Source organism: Canis lupus, chromosome 32 (assembly GCF_003254725.2).
Source record: "Canis lupus dingo isolate Sandy chromosome 32, ASM325472v2, whole genome shotgun sequence".
Classification (NCBI taxonomy): Eukaryota; Metazoa; Chordata; class Mammalia; order Carnivora; family Canidae; genus Canis; species Canis lupus.
The window spans coordinates 24,182,602-24,195,274 of record NC_064274.1 but is presented as its reverse complement, the minus strand read 5'-3'; the positions used below and the strand labels follow the sequence as shown (position 1 = coordinate 24,195,274).

The 12,673-nt window shown below is 38.7% G+C and overlaps 1 protein-coding gene across 1 annotated transcript in view; it reads left to right on the top strand.

The window, feature by feature from the left end:
* MANBA (mannosidase beta) overlaps positions 1–12,673 on the top strand; it is a 115,435-nt gene that overhangs the window by 675 nt on the left and 102,087 nt on the right. The window lies entirely within an intron of this gene.

The following is a 12,673-nucleotide window of genomic DNA, read 5'->3' as shown; positions in this document are numbered from 1 at the left end:
CACAGTGCTGCTCCTTGCGGTTTTCCTATTGCGGTAGTTCTCCACCGAGGAGTGTCTAGCAAGGACTTGTTACTGACGGAGCCTGAGGCTTTGCTGAGTGTTGGCTGTAGTCCGGAAGGTCTGCTGTTCTCCTTGGGGTTGATGCAGCACGGGCGGTGAGGAGAGGGAGCCGTGCAGGTGTACGGTTAGGAGGAGGAGTGCTAGTGTAAAGGCCAAGTAATTTTTAAGGCTGATTGGGATGTGAAGAAAGATGACGGTTCCTCTCGGGGCACGTGATCCGTGTGTGTGTGTGTGTGTGTGTGTGCGCGCGCGTGCATGCCTGTCTTAACAGGTGCTCCAATTTATAGACTCCTTGTGGAGGACTGTTGCGATTTGACTGCCTGTGTGCGCAGGTTTGCAAATAGACTTTTCCACCTTCCACTGTTTCTGTGGTTACATCAGCTGCATGTGGCGTTCCCATTTTTTAATCGTTCTTGCCTGGGACAGGATATCCTTGATACATTGTCCCAGCCCCCATAACAACCCTTCAAGAGTAGATCTTATCTGCATTTTATGGATGACATGGGGTTATGGAGCCCAGAGTAGTTAGAGAATTTACCCAAGATCACCCAACCACTCAGTGGCAGAGGTGGAATTCTAGCCCAGGCTGGCCTGACTCCATTCCATAGTCTGGGTTTTCATCTGTTCTGCCCTTACTGGTGTTTTGAAAGATTATGATATTCCTGTGATTGACTATGAGGAGTTTCTTTCACAGTTTACTTAAATGACGGGATCATCAACTAGGGTTTGGCAAAACTTTTGATTGTTTCACATTAGCTTTTTTCGAGAAGTACGTATCAGAAAGGAAGTGAATGCTGTAAATGACACTGAACATTGTCTAGTTCAGTTTTAAAAATAACTAATTCCCCAATTTAAGTATTTTGCCTACTTTTACTTAACAAACTACTTGTGACATAGGCCACAGCTGACCTGGGTACCTTGAGGCTTCCCTCACATAGCTTTGAGAATGCCTGTGTTTATTTTGCAGAGTCTCTCCTTGCCTCATTTTAGTGAAAAATTAAGGGCTGTGAGATAATCAGTGACTTTAGCAAACCAAATGGTTATTCCATGTTACAAGGCTACATATTAAGAAACAGTGTTTGGAGGGCACCTGGGTGGCTCAGTTAGTTAAGCATCTGCCTTCCGCTCAGGTCATGGTCCTGGGGTCCTGAGATAGAGCTCGGGCTCCCTGCTCCTCCCCCTCTGCCTGCCACTCTCCCTGCTTGTGCTCTCTCTCTCTCTCTCTCTCTCTCTGGGTCAAACAAATAAATAAATAAAACCTTTAAAAAAAAAAGCAACAGTGTTTTATTATTAGCTTATGAAAAGGAGGTTGCTCAGAGTATGAAATAACTGACTTTTCCTCATGGAAATAATTTACAATGTTTTGTTAAATATGTTCAGAAATTCTCGGAAAAACGTAAAGTTCAGTAAGGTGGAAGTGGGTTTTAAATGGTAGTGGGTGAGGGGTCAGACAGGCTTTTGGGGATTGGGGAACTCAAGCCTAATCATCAGTGACATCAGAATTATTATTGAGTGATATGCTACCGTTATTCCACCTCCTTTATTACAACATCCCTTTTTGGTGTTGGCCTCCCTCAGGAAATATTCTACAGTTTAGAGCAGACACTGGCCCCAGTACTGTGTATGAGAACTTGAAACATATCTTGCCAAAGTTATTTACTTATTTATTCACCTAATTCTAAGTATTTATTTGGTACTTCTGAATAAATAGCAGACCCTATTCAAAGTGCTTGAAATTGAGTAGTGAACAAAACGGACTCTTTGTCCCAATAGACGTTCTGGTGGAGGAGATAGACAATCAACAAATTAATAGATAATAATACTGGCAAGTGGTGTGCTGAAAAGAAATAAAGCCAATTAAAGGAAGGGAGAGTAGAAGGGCTGGTTGGGAAGGATTGCTATTAGAAGAAAGTGGCTAAAGATAGCCATTTTGATAAAGTGAGTTTTAAGCAGAGATCTTTTTGATAAGGTTAATTAAGAAGAAGTGGATTTCCAGCAAAGAGGGCAAAAAGCAAAACAACAACAACAACAAAAACCAAGAGTGGAGAAGGGAGAGTCCTTGAGGTGGGAACATGCTTGACAAGTTCTAGGAATGTAAGTTGGCCGGTGTGGCTGGAGACCTGTGAGCCAGCAGGGAAGGGAATATGTTCATAGAAAGCATCTAGGGCAGATCATGCAGGGTTTGTAAGCCAAGGGAAACACCTTGGATTTTATTCTCTACATGTAATGGGGAAGCTATTGGGAGTTTTGAGCATAGAGTTGCATGAATGGATCTGCCTGTTGGGAGGTCATTTGGCTGTGTGAAGACTACAATGCAACAGAATAGGATCATGGACACTAGGTAGAGGACTATTGCCCTTAAATGAGCAAGAGATGACTTCCTGCTTGGACCAAGGTGGTAGTGGTGAAATGGTGAGAAATCTTATGAGAACACATTTTATTTTATTTTATTTTTATTTTTAAAAAGATTTTATTTATTTATTCATGAGAGATGCAGAGGGAGAGAGAGAGAGAGAGAGAGAGAGAGAGAGAGAGGCAGAGACACAGGCAGAAGGAGAAGCAGGCTCCACACTGGGAGCTGGACGCAGGACTCGATCCCGGGTCTCCAGGATCACACCCCTGGCCAAAGGCAGGCGCCAAACCGCTGAGGCACCCAGGGGTCCCTGAGGCTGTGTTTCCTATACAGAATCTAAATCTTAGGTGTCTTGGAGAGTCTTTTGGGCTGCCTGCTAAAGGTTATCATTCAGGGACGCCTGGGTTGCTCAGTGGTTGGGCGGCTGCCTTCGGCTCGGGTCGTGATCCCGGGTTCTGGGATCGAGTCCCATATTGGGTTCCTGCAAAGAGCCTGCTTCTCCCTCTGCCTGTGTCTCTGCCTCTCTCTCTATGTCTCTCATGAATAAATAAATTTTTTTAAAAAAGGTTATCATTCATTCAGCCTACTATTATACACACACTTAAGTATGCATTATAGTAAAAAGGAAATGAGTAAGACTCAGCTCTTGTTTTGTGGGAGGTCACATTCTTGTGAGGCAGAAAACCTAACTAGTCACCATATGATATACTAAGTGCTTAGATAAGGGGACTCTTGTTAGGAATGTTCTCAGCTTTCCTGTGCAATTCCTCAGTGGTGCAAGTTTGAAAAGCTTTTTTTTTTTTTTTTTTTTTTTAATAAAAGATATTCTCAGTGTGCCCAAATTAGAAAATATAGGTAAGAAGAACACTTGGAAATCTGGCTTTCAGAGGTAACTACCACTAAAATTTAAAAATGTGCTAGATCCATTTAGAACTTTTCTGTCTATACACATTTCTGATAATTATTTAAATATATAAGTGTAACAATTTTTTACGTAGGCTCTTTTTGATAGTTTTACACATGTATAATATATACATATATATACATATATAACCATGTTTAATGGTTCTTTTTTATTTCATTGTATATATTTGTTATCATTTATGATCAACGACATACTATGGGATAGTTATCTGACTCCATTGTTTTCTATTCTTTGATGATCCTTTTAACTAAATTTTAGTGTATATCCTTATTTTCTTAGACAATTCTTAGAAAAGCAATTGCTGATTCAAAGGGTATACACTTTTTTAGTCTTTTAATATGTACTTCTAAGCTTTTCTCAATAAAAATTGAAACAGTTTTAGATTCCCATTATCATTTTATCAGAGTGTTCATTTTAGGTGCTAGACTTGGACATTATTTAATTGATTTATTTTTAAAAAGATTTATTTATTTATTTTAGAAAGCATGCAGGCACATGTGAGCAGGGGCAAAGGGCAGTGGGAGAGAGAGAGAGAATCTCAAGCAGACTCCCCTCTAAGCAGAGAGCTTAGAGGGAGTGTGGGCCATGTCTCAGTCCCTTGACCCTGAGATCATGTTCTGAGCCAGAATCAAGAGTGAGACACTCAACTGACTGAGTCACCCAGGCACCCTATTAGGACATTATTTTATTTTATTTATTTTATTTTATTTTATTCATTTTATTTTATTTATTTTATTTTTTAGGAATCCAACTTGGTTTCCTTTATTTTATTTTATTTTATTTTATTTTATTTTATTTTATTTTATTTTATTTTATTTTTTATTTATTTCTGATAGTCACAGAGAGAGAGAGAGAGGCAGAGACATAGGCAGAGAGAAACAGGCTCCATGCACCGGGAGCCCGATGTGGGATTCGATCCTGGGTCTCCAGGATCGCGCCCTGGGCCAAAGGCAGGCGCCAAACCACTGCGCCACCCAGGGATTCCCTAGGACATTATTTTAAAAAGCAAAACCATAAATAATTTATAGTGAAGTTGAATACCTTTTTCATGTTTATTGATGAGTTGGGGTTGCTTACTCATCTTCTTTATTTTTCCATTGGCTATTCATCTTTTATAATACAGATTTGTTAGACCTCTTTACTTGTTATATATATTTTTAAATGTCTCATATGTTAACGATATGTTTTTTCATGTAGATGTCTTAAAGTTCTATTATTGAGATCTTGTAAGTTTTTTTCGTTTTATGATTTCTTCTGTCTTTGATATTATACTTTGAAAATAATTCCCTCTTTCCCAATTAAATAAATATTTATATGTATTTCCTTTTTTTAGTTCATTATAAATCCTTTATATATTTAAAATATTGATCCATTTGAGTTTTTCAAATGGTTAGTTTTTTATATCCCATAATTTCACAGTTTTTCTTTTGTCAACTGATATAAAACATTACTTTTTCACGTATGAAATTCTCACATACTGATAGTTTTATTACTCCCTCTCTTAAAATTATTTTTTAAGAATTATAAATGTTTAATGCTGATTGAACAAAAGAATTGATGCACAAAAATATAAAATATAAAGAACAAGGAAAATAAAACAATAAAAAGCATACTACAAAGCAGAAGTTACCACTGTAAAATTTATGTGTATCTTTCCAGATTTTTCTAAGTATATACAAACACAGCAGTATAAAAATGAAGTCAATTCCTGAAATGGTTTTGTAAGTACTTCATTTAAAATATATGGTGGGAGGGGCAGCCCGGGTGGCTTAGCAGTTTAGTGCCACCTTCCGCCCAGGTCGTGATCCTGGAGACTCGGGATCGAGTCCCATGTCGGGCTCCTTGCATGGAGCCTGCTTCTCCCTCTGCCTGTGTCTCTGCCTCTCTCTGTGTGTCTCTCATGAATAAATAAATAAAATCTTAAAAAAAATACGTGCATCAGTGTGGATAAATGTATGTTTGTACTCTTGAAGTAGCCAGGAGGCAATTGTCATGTAAATATACTTTTAAAAGTTTTTGTTATGTGGATTTCAAACAAATACAAAAATGAGTAGCAAAATGAACTTCTATTTACCCATCATCCTGGCTTCAACACAGTTCATTTTGTTTAGTCCTCCATTCACTATGCCATGCCTTATTTTGAAGCAATCCTAGACATCACATCATTTCATCCTCAAACATTTCACTATGGATTCTAAATATAATGCCATTATTATACATTTGAATATTTTTGTTCTATTTCAGAGGAGGAAGTCTCATGATGACCAAGTATAAACTTATTCTTAAATAGAAGGTACTTTTTCTGGATTCTGTACTCACCTTCTACAAAAGACTTAAAAATGGAATATTTGATTTTATTCAATCATTTTATGATGTGATATGATCTCGAAAGCTTTTAGAAAAGGAGTCATTTAAAGATCTGTATGTTTTCTAAAAGTTTGCTTAAGTGATCTGTGACATTAAGGAGTAAAGGACTCTATTTGAAGTTTAAATTTGAGCAGAAATAGTCATTCAGTTTTGGGGAAGAGAGAACTACAAAATTTTTAAGGCTTCTTTTTTAAGATAGCTTTAGAAAATCCTGATTCTTAAACCTCACATAGGCTTCTTTGTTTGATGCCTTGTGGGGTGTGTTTAGGACATAGGAGGATTTGCTTTTCATGGCCCAACGCTGGGAATGAAAGGAACATCTGAGAGTTGGATCTTTAGGTAAGGGCTGGCTGGTCTTTATCACATATTAAGTGTGTATAGTCAATCTACACTATGAAATTCATCTTCCTATAATGATTATTTAATGTCTTCCATGTGCACTCTCCTTGACCCTTTTAGGTGTACCTGTTCATATAATTCCCACCACAATCCTGTGGAGAAGGTATCATTACTTACATTGACTGAGGCTCAGAGAAGTTATGGACTAAAAGATCATGCATCTGTTAAATGGTGGGGCAGGGATTCAAGCCACATCTTCTTTTGACATCCCATACTGCCTGTTGGCAAGAATAAATAGTAAGCAAAGAGAACAATTACTGTTTTAACTTGAAGATATCGAATGAAAACAGTGACAAGCACAATATACTGTTCAAAATATACCACCAGGGCAGCCTGAGTGGCTCAGCGGTTTAGTGCCGCCTTTGGCCTGGGGTGTGATCCTGGAGACCTGGGATCGAGTCCCACATCGGGCTCCCTGCATGGAGCCTGCTTCTCCCTCTGCCTGTGTCTCTGCCTCTCTCTCTCTCTCTCTCTCTCTCTCTCTCTGTCTCTGTCATGAATGAATAAATAAAATCTTTAAAAAAATTATTAAAAAAATGCCACCAAAAGTATCCCATTGCTAAAAGTTCTTGATAAATGCTAGCTAGCAATTGCTGAGGGTCAACCCACATGTCCCTTCTCTGTTCTGTCTTTTGGAAGTCTTTGAGTTTCGGTCATCATTCTGTGCCAGAACTGCTCTGGTGCCTTAATCTCCGATTCTGTCCTCTCCTGATTTGTGGTTGGAAATTTTGCTCCACTCTTCTACCTGAATGTCTTCATGGAGTATTGAAAGTCAGTATATCCAAATGCTTCCTCTCTCAGTTCTCCCAATCCTTAGTTTCTCTTCTTTTACCTACTTCTAATAAAAGCACCAACATTTTCTCAGAGAATAGGGCTGGAATTTTGATGCCATTTTTGTTTCTTCTCACATATATTGCTACTTCTTGGATCTTGTAGGTCCATCCTATGACATCTTATAACCATTTCTGCCCTGTCATTTATACTGCTATCAACCTAGCTTATTGTTTTCTTTTTTAAAAAGAGGTCAACTAATTTTAATGACTTTTACAAAACGATAAGGGATATATAATTGATCCTTGAACATGGGTTTGAACTTTTCCTTGAACATGGGTTTGAACTGTGCAGGTCTACTTACACACGGATTTTTTTTCAGTAAACATGGCAAAATACTGTAAATGTGTTTACTCTTCCTTATGATTTTCTTTTTTTTTTTTTTAGGATTTTATTAATTTATTCATGAGAGACACACACACACACACAGAGGCAGAGACACAGTCAGAGGGAGAAGCTGGGCCCATGCAGGGAGCCTGATGTGGGACTCAATCCCGGGACTCCAGGATCACGCCCTGGGCCAAAGGCAGGAGCTCAACCACCGAGCCACCCAGGTGTCCCTCCTTAAGATTTTCTTAACATTTTTTTTCTAGCTTACTTTATTGTAAGCTAGAATACAGTATATAATACATATAACATACAAAATGTGTTGACTGTTTATGTTATTGGTAAGGTTTCTGGTCAATAATAGGCTAATAATAGCCTTAAAATAATAATTTTAAGGAGTCAAAGGTTAATAAGCAGATTTTTAACTGTATGAGGTTTAGGAGCACCATATTGTTAACTGTACTACTGAGGGTTAACTGTAACAATACAAATATTTAAAGATGGGATACATAATGAAAGTAAGTATCCTTCCATCCTTCTCTCCTAGTTTTCTAGTTCCCTTCCACAGAAACAACCACTGTTAAGCAGATTCTTGTGTATATTCATGTATCTTGTGATATATGTCTGTATACATATGGATTTTTCTATATTTCTCTCCACAAATGATTGCATTCTATGTATATTGTTTGGTACTGACTTTTTTCTTTAAGTTGACATATATCCTAGAAGTTATTTCAGCTCAGTACCTATAACAGTAACAATAGCTATCATTTGTTGAATGCTTGCTATATGCAATGAATGGTTCTAAGCACTTTCCACATTTTACCTCTTGCAATTCTCCTACTGATTCTAGGAGGTATTAGTATTACCCTGTTCTAGAACTGAGAAAACAGAAATATAGAGGTGTTATATGAGCTTCACAAGATCCCACAGGTATTTGGGCCAAGCTAGGATTTGAACTCATGCAAACAAGGTTGCTCCCCACTGCTGTTCTTACCTGTCAGCTCCACCCCACCCCCCAACTCCCAGCTTCATCTCAGAGGCAGGAACTATGGCTGTCGATCTGTTCAACTGGCCCAACCTCGATCCCTGAGCAAGTGTGATCTCTGGCTCCTTTCACCCTTCATGTCAGTCAAGAATCTCTCTCCGGGCATTTATGCTAATCTTTCATGAGTTTTAGCCTGGCACTGTGGAGTGGGCTAAGAAAAGCATCTTGTTTCTCCTTTTAAATTACCCTTTAAATTCTCTTTGGTTAGAAAACAAGGAGTTTCCTTAACTTGCAATCTCTTTTTGCCTAAAGCTGTGGTACACATGAAGCAGTATTTACTAGTTTAAGGATTTTAGGCAAAAACGATGTTAAGGGGCAGCCCTGTGGCTCAGTGGTTTAGCACCGCCTTTGGTGTAGGGCATGATCCTGGAGACCTGGCATCGAGTCCCATGTCAGGCTCCCTACATGGAGCCTGCTTCTCCCTCTGCCTGTGTCTCTGCCTCTCTCTCTCTCTGTCATGAATAAATAAATAAAATCTTTAAAAAAAAAACAAAACGATGTTAAGGCCAACCAAAATGTCTTGACTCATGAACTTGGGATCTCTTATACCTATGCACCTTCTGAAGTAAGAATCATAGCTGAAATTCATTTTGGAGATGGATAAACTGAGGTTTGGAGAATACAGCTTCTTCGGAATGCAACACATAAATACCCTATGTAGGTTAGAGTAGCTTAGCTTCCTATGAGCATTTTTTTCTTCTTTTTCTTTTTATTATATAGTATTCGATACATGGAAAGTTATATGCACATGTGTGTTTATGACTTTTAAAGTCTAATAATTAAATGAATACCCATGCCCTTAACCATCCAGTTTATGAGCCTGCACATTGCCAACACTATTGGAATTACCTTGGCTCTCCCATTCCCATCACCCGCCTCCCACTAAGGTAACCACTATCCTGAATTAACGTTTTCTTGATTACCTTTCTACAAATTATGATTTTGCTAAATATCTGTGTATCTTAATGTATTGTTTTTGAATAAATGTTTTCTTAAACTTTTTTTGCCAAAGTGTACAAGAAAGTATCAGTGTATGAAACAGTTGCAAAGACTTATTTTTCTTTGTAACTCCATTTGAAGTCATTATACCTGGGATAGAATCAGGCATTGGATTGAAGCGGAATTGGGGAGTGGAAAAGGTACACCTGGTTAGGAATTTATGTATTTATAAGCAGTTATAATAGATGAAATTCAGAAGTTTACAGAGAAAATGTGACTGATAATGTCCTTTGTATGGTGTGATGCCACATGGTTGATATACAGCAAGCATGGTAAATGCCAATTATAAATTACTAGCACAGGCTTTATATAGCATGTTTATCTCTTGGTTCCTGCTTGGTAGATAGCACTGACATTGTAACTGTTGGTGGCATTTGTGACATTAATGGCAGTGTTAGGTAATGATTGAGCATATAGACTCTGGAGCCGGACGTCCCGGGTCGTACTCCACCACTTCATTTGACTTTGAGCCTTGGACTCTTTGTTACTAAATGAGAATGATGATAATACCTGTCCCAGTGGTTGGGTGATCATCTGGTATAGAAGTGTAAGTGTATGTGGCATGAGGCACTGTAGTATAGTTGAAAGAATGCAGACCTTGGTGTTAGATTGAGTTGATTTAGTTTCTAGATTAGTTGTGGAACCTCAAGAGTGGAATCTTTTGGAACTTTAGTTTCTTCCTCTGTGAATTTACTACATATGTTTGTTATGAAGACAAGAGTATGTGAGTACTTACCTTGGACAACAAATGGTACTTCTATTGTTTTTTAGGGTTCATGGGTTTGCTTAACAACTCAGGTACTTACATGGTTTCTTAGTCATCAGGTGTAACACTGAACTGCTGTTAGCTTTATTTTACTTATTTCTTGTTTGTTTTCAGTTTTCAACTTTTTTTTTTTAAGATTTTATTTATTTATTCATGAGAGACACAGAGAGGCACAGACATAGGCAGAGGGAGAAGCAGGCTCCAAGCAGAGAGCCCAATGTGGGACTCAATCCCAGGTTTCAAGGATCACACCTGGGCCAAAGGCAGTGCTAAACTGCTGAGCCACCTGGGCTGCCCAGTTTTCAACTTTTTAATCAGTGCTATGAAGGATGCCCTAACTGCTAAATGAGACACAACGGAATATTTTTCCTGGTATTAAAAAAGTGACATTCACAAATATTTTAAAGATACTTTTATGTAATACACATGGTGACCTTGAATTAAAAAACACCTCTAATCATGTTCTTGATTCCTTATAGTTGCATTTGAAAATTGCTTTCCACTCATGATAAACATTGTGTACAGGCTTCTAAAATGTCCCTAAATGCACATTATTATCTCTTTTTTTTTTTTTTTTTGTAAAGCACTCTGGCCAAACATTTTTTTTTTTTGCCAGCACAAGTAATCCTTAGAGCCCAAACTAAAAAAGTGATAAAAGGAAAAATACCAGATTCTACAGATGTCCCAAAATTTGTCTTTATTTCTTTTTAATTTTATTAATTTATTCATGAGTAGCACACAGAGAAAGGCAGAGAGATAGGCAGAGGGAGAAGCAGGCTCCCTGCAGGGGAGGACACCAGATCACACCCTGAGCTGAAGGCAGATGCTCAACCACTGAGCCACCCAGGTGTCCCCAGAATTTGTCTTTAAATGGGAGAAAAAATTTAAAAACCACATGGGGCTTTCTAAAATGTCTTTAACAATCTACCTTGGGAGGCCATTTCAAAAATAGAAGTTGATGCATTAAACAGATGTTTCACTGCAGCTCTAAAAATTTTTATAAGTACAGCCATTTGGAAGAATGATCCTGGGTCAGAAGTTTTATTCCTGTGTATCTACATTAGGTACACATGCCTCATCTCAGTTGTCATAATTGTCTCTGTAATTTCCTCTGGAGTAGTGGTCATAACCACTCTGGCCTTCCATATCTGTATCCTCCAGGTAGACTGTCATATCTGCCACTCCCATAGTCCAGTTCCCCACCACCTCTAGAGTAGCTGCAACCTTGCCCCAAAGGCACCCCCTCTAGTTCCCTGAGCCGACTTACCAGAGTGATCCATGTGGATCGGTGACCATCCAGAGACTCTCCATTCATGGCTCTCACGGCTTCTGAGACATGCTCTGTCTGGTTTGGTGAAGGTGAAGAAATTAAAACCCCAGGATTGCTGAGTCTCATGAGTCCTTGACAACAACCACCTCAGAAGTGGGCCCAAAGCTGCTGAAGTGGTCTCCCAGAGCCTGCTTATTGGGGTTACATTTGAGCCCTCCCACAAAAAGCTTCTCTTCTTCAGAAGCTGTGACAGTGAGTTTGAGTACTACAAATTCAGCACAAAGACTGGAAGAATAGCTATCGTCAAGGAGCAGAGAGACTGGGCTGTTAGCTTTAGATAGGACTCAGAATTTTAATATGATCTAAGGGGGTCAGACCAGTCTGGAATCAAATTAAGTTGGTTGCTTAGCATTTGGAATAGTTATTATAAATGTAGTCTAAGCTTCTGTAATCTTTATTTTAGGGAAGGTAAGATATTTTCCCTTAGAGGAAAGTTGTGAGTAAACTTTATCTTTTGGAGCAATTTTAGGTTCACAACAAAATTTAATGAAAACGTTCCCATATACACCCCCTGACACAGAAATGCACAGCCTCTCCCCCATTACCAACATCTGCCCACCAGAGTGGTACATTTGTTATCATCAGTGATCCTACACTGACACATCATTATCACCCAAAGTATATAATTTACATTAGAGTTCACTCTTGGTGTTGTATATTCTGTGGGTTTTGACAAATTTATTCTGATATGTATTCACCATTATAGTATTATTTAGAGGAGTTTCACGGACTTCAAAATCTTCTGTGCTTTGCCTATTCACCCTTCTGTCCCTTAATCTCTGGCAACCATTGATTTTTTAAAAATATTTATTTATTTATTTATTAGAGAGAGAGTGTGTGTGTATGGGGGGCAGAGGACTGGGAAAGAGAGAATCTCAAGCAGACTCCCAACTGAGTGTGGAGCCTAATGTGGGGCTCAATCTCGTAACCCTGAGATCATGACCTGAACTGAAACCAGAAGTCAGATGCTCAACCAACTGAGCCACCATGTGCCCTGGCAAGCCCTGATCTTTTTAGCTTTGCCTTGGTTTTGCCTTCTCCAGAACGTCCTGCAGTTGGAATCATATGGTATGTAGCCTTTCAGATTTGCTTCTTTCAACTAAAAGAAAAATTTTAATCTCTAAGTTCTATTTGTCTAGAAAAAATATATCTGAGAAGCTTGGCCTCTTGAACTCAACATGCAGCTTCCTTCAAGGGGACTCGCTCCCCACGAGCCACATCATCAGCCAGCCCCACGGCTTAGCAGGATGACATGTTGCAACTGCGTT